At 41.4% G+C, this 24,600-nt stretch overlaps 1 long non-coding RNA gene across 2 annotated transcripts in view; it reads right to left on the bottom strand.

The window, feature by feature from the left end:
• Positions 1 to 7,027: 7,027 nt before the first annotated feature.
• Positions 7,028 to 24,600, bottom strand: part of LOC141373882 (uncharacterized) — a 38,190-nt gene continuing 20,617 nt past the window's right edge. The window contains exons 3-4 of one of the 2 annotated variants that reach the window (XR_012380273.1): positions 12,584 to 12,754; positions 7,028 to 7,171 (exon numbers count right to left, since the gene is read on the bottom strand). This is a non-coding gene — a long non-coding RNA (uncharacterized lncRNA). Of the gene's footprint in view, positions 7,172 to 12,384; positions 12,755 to 24,600 lie in introns of those variants that run through there. The other variant, XR_012380272.1, reaches the window with a different exon arrangement.

Here is a 24,600-nt window from a genome sequence, read left to right on the forward strand (position 1 = left end):
AAAGAAACCTGGTGACATGTTTGTCCACACCTCTTTAGTTACAGAACCCCTTGGATGTGGAAAGCATATTACTCAGAGTGTGGAAAATGCTGCTCTGTGTTGATAGGCTGACCTTGATTTGTTTAGGATGACTATTAAGTTTTTGAAGAATCATATTAAATAAAACCCTAAATTATCCAGAAAATTGAAGACAAGCAATAATGGTGTGTGAGCTAGAAAGGGAAGAATCTAAATCATCGTACTGTTCTGGTTTGCTACTGCCTGGTTTGGTGGGTGATAGATAACCTCTTATCACAGATTGACTCATGGAAATGGTGTACGCCTTTGCTGGCTAAAGACCTGATAACCAGAAACTGAAGATAACTGATAATTTGAAGCTGCAGAGTCATGTATAAAAACACCCATCAACCACCAACTTCTATTAAAGGCAATAATGGCTGTAAGCTGGTGAAAATAAGAATTTGATTGCAAGGCTGAAAGCAAAAGTGATAGTTTCCAAAATTCTCAAACTGGAAAAACATTCGGCTCCTTGGCTCTTTCTATTTCCCACCCTTCTTATTTTATCCCTTCTTAGTTCCTTTAAGATTGTCAAAGAAGTTTACAGGCTTAATAAAACAGGTTAGACAACTTCATGGAAATGTACCTAATTACCATTGATAACAATGGCAGGTCTTGTTAGGCCAGTAGCTTCTTGAAACAAAATGCTTGAGCTTACTCATTAAAACATTTTAGTAAATGTCAGTACTGATTCATGTTTCCTGTTGCAAATAAGAGTTCTTCTAAATTCCCATTTGGAGAAAAGTGTTGGCTTAGCAAATTCTACTCCCTGGTGTAATATGATTTTCCAAGCTGCCATGCAATTAAGAATTTCTTCAACATATAAAATCACTAATGAATTGATAATGACAAATCAGATTTACTGCATCTGGCTGCTTCAAGTCCTTCTGCCAATCTGGTTTAGTGTGTACAATATCTGATGTTCTCCAAAGGGAGCAAATGACAGTAAACACTGATGTGACACGGAACAGGGGTGCTTCCTGGGTTTTCAGTCAGGTGTCAGAGAGGAATGCTTGGAAGTAACAGGGAGACCATTTTTAAGAAGAGTATCTTCCATCTGGCTTAGAAATGAGAATATTTATCAGGAAGAAACTTAAAATATATCCTTTTTTTCCTTGAATTAATTTCATTCACTCTGTCAAAATTAATCTCTTTTATAGAATTGTTTTGAATCTTACTTTGCCAAGCTATCACTGCCTAGGGAACAAAAGCAAAAATAAATTCAAAAGACTGAAACCCACAAGATACTGGTTAATATTTACATTAGCAAAGTAAGACTGGGCTGTAGTGAAATAAACCTGCTAAAAATAAGCCCTGTGCACAGTTTCAGTCTGTCTGCAAAGATTTTTCCTACTTTCTTGGAAAAGTCTTATTTGTTCTTTAAGATCAAACTAATGTTGTTTCCTATGTCAAGCCATCCTTAACTTCTAGCTAGATTCAGTCTTCAATGTTTATAACACTTGATTGATTCCTTTACTCTTGCACTAAAACCATTTTATTTTAATCATTTGTCGACATGCTTTCTTCCCCTACTAGACTAGATACCCACAGAGGGTGAGAATCATTACTCATTCAGTACATATTTATAGAGTGCTTATTATGGGCCAGCAGGCCATTTTCCTCCTCCTTAAAACCGCAACATTCATCTTTTTATTCCCAACACTTAAGTACCTGACTGTCCCATTATTGAGTAGGCACGCAGCTATGAGTTGCTAAATAATTGAGTAACTGAGTGAATGAAAGGATGAATGAATGAATGAATGAATGAATGGACTTGATTGTATACGGTAGAAAAGGCACCAGTTTTGCAGGAAGTTTTAGCTTCCCAATTTGCAAACAGAATCAGTGCAGAGAGAAGTTAAGCTCTCAAGGAGAGCAAGACCTATCATTCTGCAAGGAGACCAATGACTCAATTCCTAGGGGACCTTAGAGGTTTAAAGATACCAAGGGCTATAAAGTGGTATAACTTTAGAAGGGCGCAGTCCTAGCCTGGTGTCTTCTATGTGCTGGATTGGTTCTGAGATAAGAATGAAGGCTGGCTAAATCAGGAGAATTCCCAGGGCCCCCCTGCTAATAACTAGGGTTGAGAGAAAGAGAGAGGTGGGTGGGGGCACTGGATTGAGGAGGAAAGAATAATGCAAACAAGACATTTAAAAGCCTGTGGGTTTCCCCCATACTGCAATACTCTTGTTGCAGAAAACATAACGCCTGTTGATTTTTCTCTTACAATACTTCCTCTGATACTCTCTCTCTCTCGTCATAATGTGCTAGGCCCTACATAGCTGCTGCAAATCATTTTTGACAGCAGGGAGTATTTTTCCAAGATGAGCCTGAGCCATTCTGAGCCTTGAATTTGCCCGTCAGCAGTTTGCCCACACCGCAGTCTCTGGGGCTGGCCCAGACAGGCTACAATGCCTCTGAATTTCACACTTGAGATGAAAGGTTATTACGTGGAGTCTGATCTAGTTTCAGTGGCAAGTGTGATTTCTGTGGTTGGGTGTGGCATAAAGCAAGACAAGCACAAAAGAAAACCATCAATCTTATGTGCATTCCTCATTGATTTCCTTTCCTGTTTTCTGCATGGCTTTCAACCTCCCGCCAGTCTTGTCAAGCGACTGTATGCTCAGCAAGTAGCGTCGCTCATATTTTAATTTACAGAGAAAAGAGACACTGTCAGGCATCTACTTTCTTTCCTTTTCCATATCATGCGTGTCTTCACCTGTCATTCTTCAGTTTCCTTCTGACTCAGAGAAAGTAGTGGTAACAAATTGCTGTGTAACAATCCTAAAGTTTAGAGCTTAAAAAAGAACAAACATTCATTATCTCACAGTTTCCATGAGTCAGGAATTTAGAAGCAGCTTAGCTGGGATGGTCTGGCTTAGGTCTTTCATATAGTCAAAATATCAGCTGGGGCTGCATTCATCTGAAAGCTTGACTGAGCCAGAGGACCAACTTCCCAGGTGAAAATTTCATGTGGCTGTTAGCAGGAAACCTCAGTCCCTGGCCGCATAAGCCTTTTCACAGGGTTGCTTGCTTGCATATTTTCATGAAATATCAGCTGGCTTCCCCTAGACTGAATGATCTAAGAGAATGAGCATGGGAAACATGGCAATGCCTTTTATAACTTCCTTTCCAAAGCTGCACATTGTCACTTCCACCTCATTCTATTAGAGTCACTAAGTACCACCTACACTCAAGAGGAGGGGAATTAGCCTCTATATTTTGAAGGCAGGGGTATCAAAGAATTTGTGGCCATCTTTCAGAACCACCACAGAGGGATCCCTCTTCCTTTTCAGGGTAATTCATCCACCTATAAGCTTGATTCTATCATTTCCCATCTGGACTTGACTAATCAGTTATGCTCTCTCTTAATCTCTTAATAGTAGATCCCATTTATGGAGCATTTGATATATCCTGGCTGTTGTGCTAAGCACTGTATGTAGATAATCTCACTTAGTACATACAACCACATGAGGTGGGGGAATGATTACTCCACTTTTATAAATGAGAAGACCCCAGCTCAGAATGCTTGAGTGAGATGCCCAATGTCAGAGAGCTAGCAAGTAGAGAAGTCACTATTTAAATCCAGCCCAGACTGACTCCATAGCTGTGCTTCCTTCCACTAATTTATTCTACACTGCCTTGCATGGATCTTTAATTTCTTCCCCTCCATCATCTTCTCCTTCACTTTCAAACAGGCTCTATTCCTCCTCATACAAACATTACCTTCCTTTAAACTCTACCTCATCTCCAGTTTCATCACATCTTCCCATCACAAATTTCCCAAAATAGTGGTCAGCGTGCTGTCCCTACTTCCACACCTCCCTTTCGTTCCAGCTCACAGCCATCAGTTCTACACTTAGCAATTTCACAAAAGGGATTTCTCTAAGTAAGGCAAGCAATGCCTTCCTAATTTCCAAATCCAGTGCTTTCTTTTCAGCTCACATTCTGCTGTGTTTAATCAATTCTAACACACATAATTTTCACATTTCTGAGAGCAGGATGTCTTAAAATCAATGGTATTTTGTATTTGTATTTGGAAAATTCCATTTCTTCGCCCTTCTTTATATTTCATACCGTGCCCATTCCCCTCTCCCAGAAACTCTCTGTTCCTGTGCCACCGACATCCCTGTGAACAGGCTTCCCTCCTCCCCCTCTGATAGCTCTCTGCAGTCTTCTTCATTGACTCCTCTTCCTCAGACAAACCCTTAGATGACAGTATAGATAGTTTGATGGTGATTCACTCTTTTTCCTCCTGCACTGTGGGTAATCTACTTTAAAATATCTCCCATACCACTTTTATGTTAATAACTCCTAATTTCTTCTCCAGCCTCATCTTCCCTTTTAATTAATTACTTATTTCCTGTACGTTTTACAAGTACCACAAACTCTGCATGTGCTGATCCTTAACCCCTTTCCAGACTATCTGTCCTGCTTTTATTGCCTATCTTGGATCTTGACAACGCCCTGTCAAAGAATATCTCACAGACATGTAGTTTAAAGCACAGCTGACATTTATCATATGGGGAGATCTAGTCATATATAGATTGTCACCAAAGAGGCAAAACAGGAACCCTTAGTCGGTGGAAAAATGAGAAAGCTTTTTCTTTTGTTTTGAACTTAAGCATGCTAATCGGCTGAAACTACCAAGGGGGTTATTTGCACCCAAGCAGACTGCATTATTACCAGGATAGACAATTTTAGTTATTTGTGATTCCCTCCCCCCACAGAAATCCTGTGATTTCAGCTGGGGAATAGGTAGGGAGTATATTCATTTTTGGTATTGGCTGCTGATGTCCTTCCTTTGGTATCTATACCATAGTTAAGCTATGACTGTCCCATTTCTCTCATTATAATTACTCATTCCTTTCTTGTGGTCAAACTCAGACCCATGGCTGACCATGAAGACTTTAGTGTCTTCCTGATGCAGTATCACCCACTGGATGTTGCATTGACATAATAGCTCAGAGTAGTATTTAAGTAACTGGATATCAGACAATGGAGGAGCTCACAATGTATGAGAACAATCACAAATAAAATAAAAAAAAATTTGAAATCCAGTTTGTATCCAAGTTTCCCAGTTGGCTTAGACCAAACCAGGCGAATAAATCTCGTCTTATATTATTATTATTATCAGTAGTAGTAGTAGTAGTAGTAGTATTTTTATCCCTCATATTCCTTGCATTTCTTTGAGGCTTATGTAGATTTCAGTAACAGCAGCTAGTGGTTAGAGGCCAACGGTTCAGTTAAGATATATAGATATGTTAGGGGGTCTTATTAGAGGAGTCTAAAGCCATTGGCAAATCCATCCATTATTAACACTGGCAGCCATTGCAATTGTTTGAGATAGGTTAATTAGGAAGTTCAAAGAGTCTATGGGAAAGAAGATAGCTGAGGGAAAAGCAAACAGGATTATGGCAGTCATTTTATAATCTCATCCTTTGACCCACACAAAGGAAAGCATATAAGTAATAAAGGAGGAAACAAATAACACAGTCCTAACCACAGATCTTAATTTGGAAACCTTATGTAGAAACTGTCTACATCTCATATCATCATTTTGATTCATAAATCTTGGAGTAGCTATCTATTTCCAGAGCTGCATGCTTCTGAAAGCTTTTTACTAAGCCTCAGAGTTATATATCTCCAGTGGGATTGGATGTCTACGCTGTAGAATCTGTACAGTGGGAATCATTAATCCTTAGAGTTTAAGAGGAATTGGCAGTTCAAAGTCCATGATATGACCTCTCCAAGGCTGATGTCTTGGTGTCTTGGTGTCCTTCTTGATATACCCAGTTTCCTGGTTTTATATCATGTAGGAATGTGTTTGATGTTGTCACTTGTCATGTCACAAGTGCAGCTTGCACCTTGTGATTGAGTACATGGTATTAGTTTTGACAATAGCTGACAAGTTTGGATTGTTTAACAAGGCGAAGTCTCTTGGAGGAGTCAACCTGAGCCTCATCAATCTTATTCTTCTTTTGCTTTTTAAATAAACTATGCCCGACCTGGGGCTTGAACTCATAACCCTGTGATCAAGAGTCACATGCTCTACCGACTGAGCCAGGCGCCCCCCCTTATGGGTCTTCTTATATGAATTTCCTATGGTAAGAGTTTGAGATTTTGTAGTGTACATCACATTACTATCTGATTATTTTTTTAAATAAAGATTTTATTTATTTATTTGACAGAGAGAGAGAGAGAGCACAAGTAGGCAGAGTGGCAGGCAGAGGGAGAGGGAGAAGCAGGCTCTCTGCTGAGCAGGGAGTCCGATGCGGGGCTTGATCCCAGGACCCGGGGCTCATGACCTGAGCCGAAGGCAGACGCTTAACCGACTGACCCACCCAGGTGCCCCGTATCTGATTATTTCTTGATCTTTAAGGTCAAGAAAGGTTAAGCTCTTCTAGAAATTTCAACAGTTTTGATTTTAAAATATCATTAGTTAGTTTTACCTTTTTAGAACTTTGGGGATAAAAGGGACAATAAAGTTTCTGTTTTATTTGAAGATTCTACATAGATCCTTAAGTATAGAAATTGTAAGCTCCTCCTTTCAGGTAGAAAAAAACAAAATCCCGTTTGTTTTTTAAAATCAATTAAAGTATTATCCTTTTAGCAGAATAAAGCATTTGTCCCAATAAGAAAAAGCATAAGAAAGTCTATTACTGAAACATACTTAAAATTTTATGACTTGGGCAATAGAATGAATCCACTTGTAGGATGCCTGGGAGGCTTAGTTGGCTAAGTGTCTGCCTTTGGCTCAGGTCATGATCCCAGGGTTGTAGGATCGAGCCCCACGTCGGGCTCCCTGTGGAAGCCTGCTTCTCCCTCTCCCTCTGCAGCTCCCCACTACTTATTCTCTCTCTCTCTCGCTCTCTCAAATAAATAAATAAATAAATAAAATCTTAAAAAAGAAAAAAAGAATGAATCCACTTGTAAATGTTTAAGTGAATCTTTAGGTGGGATTCTGAACTTTGCCCTTTCTTTACAGTTTTTCCTGGATTTTGATACTTATAGACAAAGGAAGTTTCAGTCACCCATTGGGCCTCAGGTAAAATTTCCCCAACTGTATTTTTGCATTTTAGATGAATCCATCCTTGGCCTCACAGTTTCTTCCCTGTAACTAATGTAATAAAGGTTTGTAGGTGTACTTGGGAGCCACCAGGTGGCCATCATGGGAAGTCCCAAACCCAAAGCTCTGTATGAGAGTTAGGATATAGTTATGACCTTTTTTCCTTCTGTAGAGGCAGATCATTGTATTCAAATAAATCCTTCTGGATTGATGAAATCATATTAAGTAGCTCTCCCTATAATAACAATCGTGGGAAAATCAGTAAGGGCTGTTTGTTTTGCACAGTAGATGGCTAGGGCATTTACTTTAGCTTCAAAAGTATTATTCGTATGTATCTGTAGTAGTATTTAAGCAGTATTTTTAATAGTATCTTAAAAATAATATTTTTTTCAGGTGTTGTCTTGTCTCTAGTTAGTTATTAATTCATTTTCCATCTTTGATTCAAGTGCCCAAGGAAGTCAGAAGACCCATTTGCTTTCAAAACATGCCAAGATCTTGAACGATCCAACGGCATATCTACTATCAGGGTATTTTGAATTCTTAAATCTTTAAAGGGATGGCATGTTCTTGTTAAGAGGCAGAGAGTTCTGAAGTTATAGTTTATGCGGCACAGAACGTTACTTTGATCATTTTTAATATCAGAACCATGAAAAAATAATGCATCAGCATTGGCCAAGGTAATATCAGTCAAGAGGGGGAATGCTAAGAGTCTGAAGAGCAGTTCAGCAGTCATGGGATTCACTTGTATTAAGAGGGGGCGTTATGAGATGGCTTCCTTAGACTGGATTGCTGAGGTTGGAGTGGTACTTGACAATTACATGGGAAGTGGACAATGGAAAAATGTCACAGGTAAAATGCAGATAACTAAAAAAAAATGCAGATAACTGTTGTGCATTGTTTTGAAGCAATTAGGTTTGAAGGACAAATTTGATGAGGGCAGTGGGTGAGGAGAGCTAGAATAATTCCTGCCGAGGTTTAACTATCGTAGCTACAGCAAGAAACAAGGTACAGAAACCTATCCAAGGTAGGCCATAGGCTTGCGATGTGTTTTTAGCTTTTGCATAGCATTTGCCTTTTCTGTACAAACAATGCAAATGATTTAGCATGGTCAGGTTGCCTGAAGTCAGGAGTTGCTATAGTGTCTGCTCAGGAAAGGAAAAGGCCTATTTAACATCTGGTTCCCAAAGGAGGGGTTCTGGAACATGTGTTTTAGGAAGCTCTTGTGGTGATTTGGCTAAGAGAAATATGGAAAAGCCAAACATGTCTAATTATCTCTAGTATCTCTCCTTGAAAGGTAAAGAGACAAAAAATGGTGCTACTCAGTAGTCACCTGAAGAGTGTCAAGATTGCAGAGGGTATCTTAACAGCTTTACCATCTTGAATTAGAGCTTGAATATGGGAAATAGAAGAGTTATTAGATGAGATATGAACATACTTAAAGGTAAGAGCACAAATAATAGGTACCTAAAAATAGGAAAGTTATAACACTCTCTGTCAGATGGACAACTTATAATAAAAACAGGAAAAAGCAATGATAATGCCTAAGAATCCTAACTTTCTCAGAAGTAAAGAATTTTTATTTAAAAATGATCCTGAAGCATGGCAAAAGCAAAATAAAGGATATTCAAAGATCATCTTTTTCTGAACTATTTTTTATCATTCACAAACTTTGTTTATTAATTCACATGACTTTAGATATATATGTTTAGACATACATATATAGTTAAGTGATAAATTTATAGCTTTAGAAGATAAAACATACACAATGAATTTACCATCGTAATAAAACTACAGCAATTTCCTTGAAAACCCAATGAAACATACCCATCACCTTACATATTTATATCTCCTTGCAAATAATATTTAGGTACTCGTTTTATGGCAGCTTTTAACCAAAGAAACTAACTTCTGTTCCCTCTCAGGTGCAGAGAAAGCTGGGAGGGAAGTAACTGGGCACACTCTACCATACTCAAGTACCTTAGCAGACCAGCACTCTACGAGGACACCTGGTTGTGTACTGTAAACACACGTTCCACATTCATTCATTCTGCAAGTCCTTAGTGTAGCAAATGGTATCATGCATGCTAATATGACCCGAAGGCATAGGTATATCACTTATTAATCTACTAACTGATGGTCACTCTCTAAAGCATAAAAGTAGGAAGCACCAGCAGATATATTAAAATTATGCTTGCTTGTTTTTATATTCTTTACTTTTTGAAATTTTGATCTGTTAAGAAATTGGGCATCCAAAGATGGTTAGTTATTAATTGAGTCAATTAGTCCAGGGTCTCAAAGTCAATTTAGGATCTTGGTATTATGATTTAAGCCGAGGCTATAGAATAGTACAATCACTGTTGCCATCAAATATTGTCAGAGAGGTGATATTATGAATTTTATGTGGAAGTGGAGTGATTCATTCTAAGTAGGTTTTAACATTGTTTAAAATTCTTAAAAACAAATCTTTAAAAAAGATCTAATTATAACTCAGTGTAGTTGGGCATATGCATTTCTTAACGTTTTCATATTGTCAAATAATTAGTAACGTAAGCTTATTGGAAGAGCAAGACTAGTACATGATTTAGGAAGTTCAGATTAGTAAAACTTTCCACGAATAAATAAATCCAGGTCTTGCAAAAGCTAGAATATTAGCTACCATTATTTTTTTTATTTTTTCCTTGTTATAAACAGAGAAAACATATTACTGTTTTTAAATCAAAATAGTCAAGTCAGTAGACCTATGGCATATGGAATTAAATATTTTTCTTTTCTTGAATTCTCCTATATTTATATGAAAGATTATTAGTTTCTGGTTCTGTGCCCATGGATTGGAAGAACCCATCTTGTTAAAATGTCCATACTTCCCAAAGCAATCTACGGATTTAATGCAATCCCCGTTAAAATACCAACAGCATTTTTCTGAGAACTAGAACAAATAATCCTAAAATTTATATGGAACCACAAAAGATCCCAGATTTCAAGTTATACCACATAGCTATAGTAATCAAAACAGTATGGTACTGGCAAAAGAATAGACACACAGATTAATGGAACAGGATAGAGAGTCCAGACATAAACCCATGTTTATATGGTTGATTAATCTACGACACAGGAGGCAAGAATATACAATGGGGAAAAGGCAGTCTCTTCAACAAATGATGGTGGGAAAACTGAACAGCTACATGCAAAAAAATGAAACTGGACCACTTTCTTACACCATACACAAAAATAAACTCAAAATGGATGAAAGACCTAAATCTCAGACCTAAACTATAAAACTCCTACAAGAAAATGTAGGCAGTAATTTCTCTGACATTGGCTGTAGAAATATTTTTCTTTTCTTTTCTTTTTTAAAGATTTTATTTATTTATTTGAGAGAGAGAATGAGACAGAGAGAGCATGAGAGGGGGGAGGGTTAGAGGGAGAAGCAGGCTTCCTGCTGAGCAGGGAGCCAGATGCGGGGCTCGATCCCAGGACGCTGGGATCATGACCTGAGCCGAAGGCAGTCACTCAATGACTGAGCCACCCAGGTGCCCGAAACATTTTTCTAGATATGTCTCTTCAGGCAAGGGAAACAAAAGCAAAATTAAACTATTGGGACTACACCACAATAACAAGCTTTTGCACAGTGAAGGAAACCATCATCAAAATGAAAAGACAACCTACCAAATGGGAGAAGATATTTGCAAACAATGTATCTATCCAATAAGGGGTTAATATCCAAAATATATAAAGAACTTATAAAGTCAACACCAAAAAAATAAATAATCTGAATAAAAAATGGGGAGAGGTTCTATATAGACATACAAAGAAGACATACAAATGGGCAACAGACACACGAAAAGATGCTCACCATCACTTATCCTCAAGTACATACAAATCAAAACCACAATGAGAGGGGCGCCTGGGTGGCTCAGTAGATTAAGCGACAGACCCTTGGTTTCAGCTCAGGTCATGATCTCGAGGTTGTGGGATCCAGCCCTGTGTCGGGCTCCGCACTGAGCATGGAGTCTGCTTTAGATTCTCTCTCCCTCTCTCTGCCCTCCTCCTGTTTGTGCTCTCTCTCTCTCAAAGTAAAATAAATAAATCAATCTTAAAAAAGAAAACTATAATGAGATATCACCTCCCACCTGTCAAAATGGCTAGAATCAAAAAGACAGGAGAAAACAAGCATTGGTGAGGATGTGGAGAAAAAGGAACCCTACTGCACGATTGGTAGGAAGGCAAATTGGTGTAGCCACTGAGGAAACCAGTATGGTGGCTCAGTCGGTACAGTGTCTGCCTTCAGCTTGGGTCATGATCCCGGAGTTCTGGGATCAAGTCCCACCTTGGGCTCCCTGCTGGGTGCAGGGTTTCTGCTTCTCTCTCTCACTCTCCCTCTGTGCTCTCTCTCACTCTCTCTCTCAAATGAATAAATAAAATCTTAAAAAAAAAAAAAGAAAAACAGTATGGAGTTTCCTTAAAAAATAAGAAATAGAATTACCATATGATCCAGTAATTCCACTACTGGGTATTTACTCAGAGAAAATGAAAATACTTATTCAAAAAGATATATGCACTGCTATGTTTACTGCAGCATTTACAACAGCCAAGATATGGAAGCAACCCAAGTGTCCATCAGTAGATGAATAGATAAAGATGTGGTGTATATACACCATGGAATATTACTCAGCCATAAAAAAGCATGAAATTTTGCCATTTGCAACAATACGGATGGACCTAAAGGGTATTATGCTAAGTGAAATAGGTCAGACAGAGAAAGACAAATACCATATGATTTCACTCACATGTGGAATTTATGAAACAAAACAAACAAACAAAAAAGAGACAAACAAAAAACCAGAAATTTAAATACAGAGAACAAACTGATGGTTGCCAGAGGGGAAGTGGATGGGGGAATGGGTGAAATAGATGATGGGGATTAAAAGCACACTTATCATAATGAATACTGCGTAATGTATAGAATTGCTGAATCATTGTATTGTACACCTGAAGCTAATATAACATGGTATGTCAATTACATTTCAATAAAAAATATAATTAGGGGGTGCCTGGGTGGCTCAGTTGTTAAGCATCTGCCTTCGGCTCAGGTCGTGATCCCAGGGTCCTGGAATTGAGCCCCGCATCGGGCTCCCTGGTCAGCAGGAAGCCTGCTTCTCCCTCTCCCACTCCCCCTGCTTGTGTTCCCTCTCTCGTGTCTCTCTCTGTCAAATAAATAAATAAAATCTTTAAAAAAAAAAAGATAATTAGTTCCTATAAGTCAATCAAAATAGAGGTGCCTTTAATTTTAAGGTGTTTTATATTGCAATCTATAAATTCTCTCTGGAGGTAGGCAAAGATACACCAATCCATTTGTTTAGAAATTATTTATACCCTGTATTCATTAGGGTTCTCCAGAGAAACAAACCAATGGGAGGTATACATATATAGAGAGACTTATTATAGGAATTGGCTTACCCTGTTAGGGAGGTTGTCAAGTCCAAATCTTCGGTGTGGGCCAGAAGGCTTGAGCCCCAGGAGAGTGGATGATGCAGATGAAGTCCAAGGAAAGTCTGCTGGTGAATTCCTTCTTGCTCAGGGAGGCTGGTCTTTTTGCTCTGTTCAGTTCTTCAACTGAGTGGGTGAGGCCTACCCACATTTTGGAGGGTAATCCAGATTTAAATGTTAATTTCATCCCCAAACACCCTATAAATTGACACAAAATTAACCATCACATAGGGTTAGCTCTATTTTCAACTTTTAGGAACCTCCATACTGTTTTCCAGAGTGACTGCACCAGCTAGGCAAAGCCTTCTTAAATGTGACATCAAAAGCACAAGTGAAAAGAAAAAAAAAATAAATTAGACTTCATCAAAATTAAAACCTTTTGCTTTTCAAAGGACACCAACAGGAAAGTGAAAAGAAAATCCAAAGAATGGGAGAAACTTCTTGCTAATCATATATCTGATCAACATAGGTAGCCATCAGAGAAACGCCAAATACAATGAGATACCACTTTATACCACTAGGATTGTCAAAAAGACAGTGATAAGGGTTGGGGAGGATATGCAGAAATTGGAACCCTCATACACTGCAGATGGAAATGTAAATGGTGCACCCACTTTAGAAAACAGTTTGGCAGTTCCTCAAAAAAGTTAAACATAGAGTTACCATATGACCCAGCAATTCCACTCCTTGGCATATTCCCAAGAGAAATGAAAACACATGTCTACACAAAAATTTGTATATAAATGTTCATAGCATCATTATTCATAATAGCCCAAAAGTGGAAACAACCCAAATGCTCATCGACTGATGAGCGAATAAACAAAATGTGGTATATCCACACAATGGAATACCATTTGGTTATAAAAAGAAATAAAGTACTGATATGTGTTACAATATGGATGAACCCTGAAAACATTATGTTAAGTGAAAGAAACCAGTCATATACCACATATTGTATGATTCCATTTATGTGAAACGTTCAGATTAGGGAAATCTATATATAAAGTAGATTAGCGGTTGCCTAGGATTTGGGATTAGGCGTACGGGTTCAGCTGTTGGGGAAAAAAAGAGAATGACTGCTAATGAGTATGGGGTTTCTTTTTCGGGTGATAAACATGTTCTAAAAGCGTGGTGATGGCTGCACAACTCTGGCTAATACTAAAACCTACTCTATTTTATGCTTCAAATGAATGAAGTTCATGGTATGTGAATTACCTCTCAATAAAGCTGCTTAAAAAGATTTCCACAAATACATGGGGTGCCTGGGTGGCTCAGTCAGTTAAGTGTCCAACTTTTGAGCCCAGCTCAGGTCTTGATCTCAGGGTTGGGAGTTCAAGCCCCATGTTGGGCTCCACTCTGGGCGTGGAGCCTACTTGAAAAAAAAATTTTTTTTTTAAATTTCCACAAATACGAGAGAAATATACTTATTAACAGACTGTTTAAATAAGAAAACATTTCCTTCCTTTGCAAGGGGGGCAAGGCTTTTTTCATTTATAGATACTCAGAACACTGGCAAAACTAAACACAGAGCATAAGACAAAGAACACAAAGGATTGTATTAATAGTCAAAAAATATAATAAATCAACAGTGTTGGATATGACATAACTGAATTTTCAACTTTATAGTTGAGGGTGGCAGGTGCTTGATTAAACCAATGTCTTGTGATGTTAAGGTATACATACCGGTTTCCCAAGTGTTAGAATCTTCAAGGGAACAAAAAAAAGACAAAGAGACACCAGGCTCCCAGTCATTTGTCACTTGACAGAGATCAGATAATCAAAGCTTAACCACCAGCTTTTCTTCCACCAATGGAAACAACAACAACAACAACAAACCAGCTGCTGTGGAGTCAGAACTGTTCAGAAACCAGGTTTAGCATGCAAGAGTCCCAAATCTTAATGGCTACCCAAAGAGGCCCCCCAGAGGGGCTGAGGGAAGACAATTCAGAATTCAAGGTATCCAGAAGAGATGCCACATATAGGCTCCAATTGGGGAACAAAGTGGGCCGATCTCGATGGAGATTCCAGAAGTAACTCTCAAGGCATAATTCAGAGACATTTCTCACAGCAGATACTTACTCATTTATGCGGGAGACCAAATCAAGCACAGACCATCACAGAACAGAGGCAGGGTGGGGCCTATCAAGGTAAACACCACACAGGAGGTGATACCGTGGGACTTCCCTTTTGCCTTCTGGCAAGCTGACTGCCTGAAAACTACCTAGGAAGATCTAGTTTGCACCACAGGAGCAGAAGGGAATTGCAGTGATTTACAGATTTTCAGAGACACCTTGTGATTTCGGCTATGGAGTGCATATGGTGTGCTCTCCTTCTCTAATGGCCACTGGTACCCTTCCCTGGGCATGTCCATCGTGAGCCAGGACTGAATCTCTCAATTATTATTATTTTTTAAAGATTTTATTTATTTGACAGAGAGAGTGAGAGAGCACAAACAGGCGGAGCAGCAGAGGGAGGGGGAGAAGCAGGCTTCCTGCTAAGCTGGGAGCCCTACCTGGGCTCGATCTCAGGATCCCGAGATCATGACCTGAGCTGAAGGCAGACCTTGTTAACCAACTGAGCCACCCAGGCGCCCCAGGACTGAACCTCTCAATTCCTTACCACGAATCCAGTTGTCTAAGCTAAAAACCTAGCACCCCCAATTTTCTGTTTCTCTCCCTCTAATGTGGGAAACAAAGGCAGAAGGAAACATAGGAAATGCCCTTATAACCTGCAGCCCATTGACAAATACTTGAGGCAGGCAGAGTATAACGTTCCTCCAGGAAGCTCCTGGCTGTCTCAAAGTTAAACCCTTACTAGAAGGGAAAACAACCTTAGCTTGACAATAGCAAGGCGGGCAGTATCTCAAGTCTTCTTTAGCATATCGAAGTCCTTTAGAAAACCTCCCTTCTTCCTTACCTCCCCCAGCTCCCAAGTATATAATCGTGATCAGCCGCTCCTCACGACCCCGGTGCCGCTCTTGCTGCCCACGGGTCCTGTCCCTGCGCTTTAACGAAATCACCTCTCTCTTTGCACCAAAGACGTCTCAACAATTCTTTCTTGGCCGTGGGCTCTAGACCTCACCAACATTCCAAAACCATATCATCTTCCCAAGTCCCATTAATTCTGCTTCCTTAATACCTCTTAAACCCATTTTCCCTTTCCATCCTCATCATCTGTCCTAGTTCAGGTCCTTATAATTTGCGGTCTCCTAACTGGGCATCCCCATCCATCTGCCACACAGACACCAAAATTATAATAGAACACAGGTGTTTGACATTCCTCTGCTTAGCAGCCTGCCTAGACTCCATGTTGTCACTAGAATAAAATTCAAATGCCTTACAAAAATGGCAAACAAGGGACGCCTGGGTGGCTCAGCCAGTTAAGCGTCTGCCTTCCACTCAGGTCCCAATCCCAGGGTCCTGGGATTGAATCCCGCCTAGCTGGGCGCCTTGCTCAGCAGGGAGTCTGCTTCTCCCTCTACCTGCCACTTCCCTTGCTTGTGCTCTCTCGCTCTCTCTCTCTCTCTCTCACAAATAAATAAAAATCTCAAAAAAAAAAAAAAAGGCAAACAAGGCCCTTCGTAGTCTGGTTCCTGTGGACATGGGCAGCTCCATCTCCAGCAGCCCTCATCCACCCCGTCCCCTGGATGCCACCACCTGAGGTACTCCACCACCTGAGGTACTCCACCACCTGAGCTACTCTGCATTCCAAAACCTCCCCCTCCACCTGGATGTCTTAACTCCTTTTCTGCCAAGGAAAACCTCCACTCAGCCTTCAAGTGTTCTTCTTCTGGGAGACCTGATTTGCCTATCAAAGCAAGTCACTTCCTTATTTGTGTTCCCAAGCTACTTTGTACTTACTTCCATTCCTTTACTTAGCACTTACCACATTGTCTTTAATTACTTGGCTGCTTTCTCACACCCTGAGGCCAGTGGGCAGTGGCTGTCTTTGTGTCCTCCAGCGCCTATCTTCTGCTTTGGCAGGAAAAAGCCTCTCAGTATGTACTGGGAGAATGAATGTGTCATCTGTCACAGAGACACGGATCAGTCCGTGTTTTTGCAATGCCTGCACCAGCACCGCAGGTGATAAAGAGACCTTACAGTCTGGTGGAGGTTAAGAGAAGTAAATATGAATAAAACAAGCCATACAGCAGTCCAGAAGCCATATGAGAATCAAACCAAATCTTAGGGTGTCAGATGGCGGAAAATGATTCTCAGAGACACCTCTAAAGATTTCTAGTTAGAGCTTGGGCCCAGCTGATGGTAGGGGCGGGGGCAAAGAAGCTGTTTACAATTTGATGCTAGGACAGATTGACTGATTGACATCACTTTCAATGGCAAACTCTGAAATAACTCAGGGGTAGTAGGGATTTTCTCAAAGAGTTTTGCTCTCTGGGAATTCCCTTATCTTCCAAAGCCAGCAGAACTGGAGTGCTTCCTTTTGCCGTCAAGGTGACCTTCCTCTTACAGATTTGTGACTCCTGAGCCGGTTCACACTGCGGAGGGAGCTTCCCTGTTGTTACCTGCCACTCCTTGATTTTGGCCTTGGTGGTGGCCACACCTGGAACTTCTGGACCACTGGTCCCCTTGATCTGATATGGCCTTTGCCACACTGGCCTGAGCAGAGGGGAAGCAAAGAAAGCTCCGCTTCCCACGGTTGCCCACCCTTTCGTACTCCTGCAATCCACCATCACTAGACCGTCGGGCTGAGACACTTCAAGGTTTGGTAGTGAGAGACTGAATATACCAATGGACAATGGCCAGACCACATACACCAAGAGACCTCTAACCTACACCCTGCAGCAACCAGCCCAGGGAGCCGATCTACTCTCTATGTCAGACTTGTAAAGAAAAGTCAGACCTCTCTCTCCACCAACCAGTCCAGGAAATCAAGCAAGAATCCCTGGAACAATCAGACCCAAAGGGTCAGTACTTTATTAATAACTGACAGGCTCCCTAATTCCTGCCCCTCATTTTTCCAGAGAAAGCAAGTATACATTCCTGACCAGTCACATAAAACACCCTACTTCTAGTTAGCCAGCCTACAGCTCGCATAGGCCAATAGCCTCCAATTGGGGCTGGCCACAGCCCTCCCCTCATTCCATGATAAAGCTTTCCCATGCCTCTGCCTGCTTCTGGGTCTGCCAAAACGTGTGATGGTGGCTGACTCCTTTGCTATAGCAAACCCTGAATAAATGATCTCATTTGGCTGGTCTTTGTTGATTTTCACAGCAGAAAAAGTGTCTAAAAACTAGATGCTAACTATTGTTCCTAAAATCAAAAGAGGAAAACGAGGGGCACCTGGGTGGCTCAGTCGGTTAAGCATCTGCCTTTAGCTCGGGTCATGATCTCAGGGTCCTGGGATCGAGCCCCATGTCGGGCTCCCTGCTCAGTGGGGAGTCTGCTTCTCCCTTTTTGTGCCCCCTACTCATGCTCATTCTCTCTCTCTCTCTCAAATAAATAAATAAATAAAAATATTTAAAAAAATAAAAACAAGTAAATTTTAAAAAGGGGGAAAATGTTAAATGCTGTATAAGAGTCCTCTCATGGGCATAGCGAACTCTAGCCTCATTTTCGGTTTCTCAAATTGAACCCTCCTCTTCGGTTCTGTAGGCCATCCAGGGAAGCATACACAGACTGGTGTTGCTCTGGAATCTGTACCTTTATCCTGAACATCACAGTGGAACACAGTAAACCACAGCAATCCCTTTCCCTGGGGGTGAGTTTAGAATCTGGTCACCAAAGAGCTCCAACAGAGGAGCCCAGGGTGGGCATTGCTCCCGGTCTCTCAGGCCCTGCCAGCTCTCCTCCCCAGGGCCAGGTGACATCATGGTGCCTCCTTTCCCTTGGGATCCTCCAGCCCTCCTGTGGGTAACTCTTGGCCAGAAGTCCACATACACAACTGCAAGATAAACACTGCTCAGAGACAGTCCAGTGGGGAATCCATGTCAACAAAGAACACTTTCCTGCAGCAGTATGCGTGGAAATAACATCTGCTTCCTTCTACCTTACTATGCAGAGAAGCTTTACTCCCACTTTTCTCTTCTTCCACTATCCAGCCCTGCCCCAGGTGGTCCCACCCGTGATGGAGTCCTTGCTGGCTTGCTTCTGGACAGCTAAGCCCCTCACTCTGGACACCCTCGCTGACCACATGGTGAATTAGGAGGACCCTGCGAAGTTGTTTTTCTTTTCCAGTGAGTTCATGTTCTTAGGACTAGTGGGGTCTTCCCACCAGGCCAGATTAAGAGGAAAGGAAGATGGTAAAATTTGCTCTCCCAGTATCCAGAGCAAGCCCAGGGGGTGGGGCAGCAGGAAGACTGAGGGGTTTTTCTCACCTAACGTGTGTATGAAGGTATTTTGAACTATTTAAATATTCCTGCTTTAAAAATGTTCTTAAATAGTATTTGACCTTTTGTGGCTGGCTTATGTCACTCAGCATGATGTCCTCAAGGTTCGTCCATATTGTAGCGTGTGTCAGAAGCTCCTTCCTTTTCAAGGCTGAGTAGTATTCCATTTATGCACACATCACACTCTGCTTATCCATTCACTTATCAGTGGACACTTAGGGTGTTTCTACCTCTTGGGTACTGTGCATAATGATGCTCCGAAATATGGATGTTGCTTTTCTCTATTCCCTTGTTCTCGACTCTGCTCTGGCCAGAGCTACTGACAATACCCCAAGTAGTGTTATTAAGATGAAATTAATCAGTGCTCCGTTTTTAAACTGAATTACTTTACTTCTGAAATCCACTTTGAAAGGAAGGTCTGAGGACAACAGAGTTTATGCCTGCAAGTTTATGCCAAAGCAACAGATTTTGATAGAAAACAGAACAGAGCTTCTCGGTTCTGGCTGTACTGGGGAGATTCGAAGAAGTACCCATTCCTACACCTCTGAGAGTCTGAAATAATTGATCTGGGCCTGCTGGAATCTCCTGAGAGCTTTTAAGCAGCACCAATGCCCGGGCTGCACCCGAGACCCATTAAATTAGAGCTTCTGGGGGTGGGGGCCAGACACTGACGTATTTTAAAGGTTCCCCAGGTAAGGTTCCTGCTCACTGCGACTGCCAACCACTGGCAGAGCCTACACCTCCACCCCCAGAGGGACTAAAGATGGGCCACCTGAACAAGGATGGAGTAGGGAGAGGGCTGGGGCATAAGGTCGTATAAAGGGTGGGGACCTTGGTGGGGTCCTGGTGGAGGGGAACCATCTCCCGAACCTTTCACATCTCTATTGATAGACCTTTCATTCCACTCTCCTCAGTTGCCTTGTTTGAGCGGGTCACCTTCTCCTGCCAGATCCTGACTTATGTAGTATCCTCGTCCAGATAGAGTTGCTGGGTTAAGTGCCTGGCTGCAAAAATCAGAGATGGTCAGTTTGCCATGAGCAGATGCTATAAGGCTGCATCTGAACAAGACCTTTTTGAGACTGGCTTATGTCACTTAGCATGATGTCCTTAAGGCTCATCCTCATAATAGCAAGTGACAAGATTTTCTTTACTTTTCTTTTTTTTTTTTTAAGATTTTATTTATTTATTTGAGAGGGAGAGAGAGTGTGAGCAGGGGGGAGAGGGAGAAGCAGGCCCTCTGCTGAGCAGGGAGCCCGATGTGGCGCTCCATCCCAGGACCCCAGGATCATGACCGGAGCTGAAGGCAGACGCTCAACCGACTGAGCCACCCAGGCGCCCCTGTGTTCACATATTTTAAGTGTGAAATTTAAATTCAATGAAATGAAAAAAAATCTTTGCGCATATCCACTAAGTTTTGACCGATACGTAACCCCAAATCACCCCAAATGTTCCAGTATTCCTTCTCAGCAAACCCTTACCCTCAGCCTTCCTCCCAGAGGCAACCACCATCCTTCTGATTTTCTGCCATAGATTAAATTTGCTTTTTCCAGAACTTCATTTAAACCCAATAATCTTTAAGTGTTCTCTTTCATTAGATGTGTGGCAGTCTGGAAAGCAAAAAAATGCAAAATGCTAAATAAGAAGACTCTGTTAATTGATTATCAATCAGAAATTCAATTGGAAAGGAAAGACACAGGGGCTCCTAATTCTAGATTTAATTTAAATCAATAGGAAATCTTACTAGGTCATCCAAGTTCAATTTAAACACAACTTTTTGGCAAAATCTTCTTTAAGAATGTTAGTTCCCTCTTCACGTATCAATTCAATGACTCACATAATTATCCAGAGACAGTAATTTTCAAACTGTGCTCCTTGGAGCCCCTAGGACTTCCAAATTTAAATCAAATCTTTGGAGTGGCCCAAGGGACTCTTCAGAAACCTAGGATGGGGTTTAAAGCTAAAAAAAAGTTTGAAAGCCATTCTCCTAAATCATTGAATTTTAATAATGCAAAAGAACTTAAAAATTATATCATCACATGCTTTTACTATTCAGATAAGGAAAATGAGAGCCAGGGGCATTAAGTACCCAAAGTCACCAAGCTTTTATAGGGCAGAGCCAAACTCAGAACCGGGGGCGGGGGGTGGGGGGCCCTTAATGTTGCCCAGTGCCCTCTGTCTTTAGTTGGGTCTGCAGGTCTAAAGGGGAAAAGGATCAAAGTCCGCCTGACCACAATCATCACTTTCTTATTTAAAGCTAATAATTCTGATAATTCCCAACAGTAGTGCATGTGATGTTGATCAACAGTAGAGAACCCTATGATCTGAGGGACCTTCCGAGGGGTTCCCAGCAATGATTTTGAACCTTTTCTTTGGGTATGTATCATTTGCAGAAGCTGATGAAAGCTCTTGATCTTCTCCCTAGGGAAAACAAACAAACAAACAAACAACCAACCAACCACACTTTCAGACAAATTCCATTTTGCCTAATATTTTGGGGGTTCTGTAGACTCCTTGAAGTCCACCCCTGAACCTGAGATTCTGTGCCCGTGTTCTACAATATATCTAATCCCACAGACGTCCTGCATGGGAATTTCATCTCACTTTTTGACAGAAGACCCAGAAAACCAACACTTTTTTGTTTTTGACGTACATCTCTTTATTTTCAACTTATTTTGTCTAATGAACGGAGATGTAAAACAATGATCACAATCCTCTAAGTTATATTCAAAAAGGGACTCACGAGGACAAGTGAGTCAGGTCGTCAATATATATGAGTGTCTGGGCAGGAGGGCTTTCTGCTCTCATTAGTACTGCAAGATTGAGAGCCTCTCACCCCAGGCGGGGTGAAACGGATGAACCCAACACATGGCACTTTGTTTTGTTTCATTTTTAAAGTAATCTCGATACCTAACATGGGGCTCAAACTCACAAACCTGAGATCAAGAGTCACACACTCCACCTCCTGAGCCAGCCGGGTGCCCCCAGGTGGCACTTTTTGATCCCTTACTCTGTGCCCTGCTCTTGATGTTAGATGCCAGTCCACCAACTCCTGACAATGACCTAGTAGATCTACTAAGTATTTAAGGTGTGTGAACATCAGAGGTAATTTCATTATAATAAAGTATCGAAGAAAACACTTTTTTATGATTATAGGAAAATATACATCATCTGAGTTTCTTCATCCCCCATCAGGATATAGGGAGAGCGAGGGGGTGACATTAGCAGTTATAACTCTTGTCCCTACCCGGTAATGCAAGACTTCGGACTTCTTGTAAAGTTCTCTCCAAATATTTCTCCTCCTCCCACGGAGTGTTTTCAGGGCTGGTCTTGCTGGACAGTGTCCTATACCACTAATTCCACCAGGTGGCAGCACTACACCAGCAGGTACTGCCTTTCGGCTTCACAGTGCCCTCCTCCCGGAGTGTGACAAACGTTCTTTTCTGCCCCTTGCATTACTACTGAAGAGTCCCCAAAGAGACCAAGTTTTTCTGGTTTGTTTTGTTCTTGTTTTTAGACAGTACAGCTAGTTCAGCCCTCGTCTCTCCACAGGAATTGGGCATTAGGCCCCTGAAAGTCAGAGCTGAGCGGCAGCCATGGGGTTATATTCAGAAGTGCCTTGCCCCTCTGATGACAAAGGCTTGGCTGCTGGGTCCTTCTGGTCCCTGGGGTGCTTTGAGAGCTTGAGAAGAAGACAAGATGAGTCTTGGATTAGTTCTACCTCTGCCAATTCCTAGCCATGGGATTTTGAGATTAACCTCAAAACCTGTTTCCTCATCAGTAAAATGAGGATGATGATGATGGTACCCACTTCATAGAGCTAATGATGAAATGAGAGTCTAGCATATGGAATGCACTTAATCAATGCCAGTGTTTATTATAACCACATATATTTACAAAAAACATTAACAGTGATTATTTCTGCTGGCAGCATCAGAGACCATTTTAAATTTCTTCTTTGTTTCCCAAATTCTCTTCAATAAGCATGCATTGTTTTTATAATCAGGAAAAAAATGGCAATTAAAACATAATAGACTGTTGATCCCAGTTCCTGATGATTCCTCAGAAACATGCAAATACTTTCTCCACTGCTCAATGAGCTCCGGGCCTAGGTCTTATCTATTTTGGTACTGTTAGCATGAAGTACATTATTTGGCACCAGTCGATACTCATTTCCTGAACAAAAATCTCAATGGTAATTGCTTCAGGTTTTAATTTCTCTGTGTAACGAAACATCTTTTTCTTCTTCATGAATTCCTTTTTCTTACTTAGGTCCAATTTCTAATCCTTTTATCGATTTAATTGAATCCTCCCCAAATTTAGTCCTCTCCAAATTCTCCCCATCAGAATGTCCCTTAGACTGCTGAGTTGGGTTTAGGCAGGCTTTCAGCAAGCCTTTCATCTGAGCTCCACACAACTCATGCCAATAGGTGATATGGATGGGACTGAGTTGAGATCAAATCTTTTTAGTAGCTAAATGAAGAACCAAGGGCTACAGTAACCTGGATTATATAAAGATTATAAAAGGAAACAGACATTTCCAAAGAAATATCATATTTTAACTTGAAACCCATAGTGAAAAGAGTGGTTGGTTGATTTTTACCCAAGTCAAAATATAGGGTTATTGATGATTAAGTTTGGCCATTGCTGGGATGCCTGGGTGGCTCAATCGGTTCAGCATCTGTCTTGGGCTCAGGTTATGATCCCAGGGTCCTGGGATTGAGCTCTGCATGGGGCTCCCTGCTCAGCCAGGGGTCTGCTTTTCCCTCTCCCTCTGCCCCTCCCCACCGATCATACTCACGTGCTCTCTCTCTCAAATAAATAAAATCTTAAAAAAAAAAGTTTGGCCATTGCTATCATTTGGTTCCTTTGATCTTAACTGAATAAATTAAATGGTCAGGTAATCTCTAGGAAGGACAGGCTCAAGCATGATACTGCACTGGTGTTTCTTCTATAAAAGCAAACACAAAAAAGATGACATTAGCCCTTGGCGGCTGATGTATTTTAGTTCTTTCCTCACATTATTGATAAACATAAGACTCTCTCTCCAGGAATTTGAACCTAAAGGGAAGTCCAAAGAGGATTCCAGCTGAGCCACCTGAGGCAGAGCCCCATCTATACAGAGTCTGATTCTCAATTCCTCCTTTGATCTTGTGATCTACAATAGATTCCTCTTTGATTAAGATGTTCAAACATTCAGACTCCTAACTAGGTCTTAAAAGGTGCTAGGCTAAGCCTGGTCCAGGACCAGGAGGAGGCCAGGCTGGCAAGATATGGGGAGGGTGGTCCTGTTGTTGATGGCGGCACAGGAAATGTGGAGAAGGTGGAAGGAGAAAGAAAAGCTTGGGTGCTTGCACACATTGGTCAGGCTGGCTTCTGTCCCCTGTAACCCAAGATTTCAGTTCACATGATGCCAAAGCAGGGCTGCATTCTTCTCGGCCCCTGTTCCTGAGCCCCTGCTCCTGGCAGGAGCTGGGAGAAGTGCTTGCCCTCTCTGCCATGCTATGGCCTCTCACACGAGCATCTGGCCCCAAAGCAGAAGTGCTCTGTCTTCTGCTGCCTGCAGCAACTCTCTCCAGACGGCTACAAACCGGTCCTTCTGAGGACACCTGCAGGCACCCTGTCTTTCCACCCTCTCTCTCTG

The sequence above is a fragment of the Callorhinus ursinus genome, unplaced genomic scaffold, assembly GCF_003265705.2.
Source record: "Callorhinus ursinus isolate GAN/ISIS: 27379988/994484 unplaced genomic scaffold, GSC_fseal_2.0 scaffold12, whole genome shotgun sequence".
Classification (NCBI taxonomy): Eukaryota; Metazoa; Chordata; class Mammalia; order Carnivora; family Otariidae; genus Callorhinus; species Callorhinus ursinus.